This window comes from Etheostoma spectabile, chromosome 18, assembly GCF_008692095.1.
Source record: "Etheostoma spectabile isolate EspeVRDwgs_2016 chromosome 18, UIUC_Espe_1.0, whole genome shotgun sequence".
Classification (NCBI taxonomy): domain Eukaryota; kingdom Metazoa; phylum Chordata; class Actinopteri; order Perciformes; family Percidae; genus Etheostoma; species Etheostoma spectabile.
Genome location: NC_045750.1, coordinates 12,095,553 through 12,096,077, shown reverse-complemented (window position 1 = coordinate 12,096,077; position 525 = coordinate 12,095,553).

The following is a 525-nucleotide window of genomic DNA, read 5'->3' as shown; positions in this document are numbered from 1 at the left end:
TGGCACCCTGATGCGGAGTGGGACTTTTCCCGGTGGGACGGTAGTCGAGGCTGCCTGGCGTGCAGCCGCTGCCCGGTGGCCGGTGGCCGCCGCTGCCCGGTGGCTGCTGCCCGGTGCCCGGTACCTGGTGCCTGTGACCGGTGGCTGCTGCCCGGTGCCCGGTGGCCGGTGGCCGGTGGCTATTGCCTGCCAGCAGACTTGCGAGTTGTGTCAGTGTCCACTCTCTCTGTAAAAGTAGAGATGAGCAGCGCAACGTCCGTGGTCTCAGCTTCAGGTTTATACAGGACGCGCTCCGGAGATTAAGTGTGACGATATTAATGTAGTGATATTCTCAGATGATAATAATGGCAGACTGGTCAGAGACCAATACATTCATGATTTCATTTTCTTGTTGCTTGTCCTTCTCTAATAAAGGGTAGTTTTTGTTACTCCTTAATAAGTGAACCTATTGTTTTTTGTTATAGCTCACATTGGTTTCATAACCTTCTCAATAAGTCTCACATCACCGGACTAATAACGTGGCCT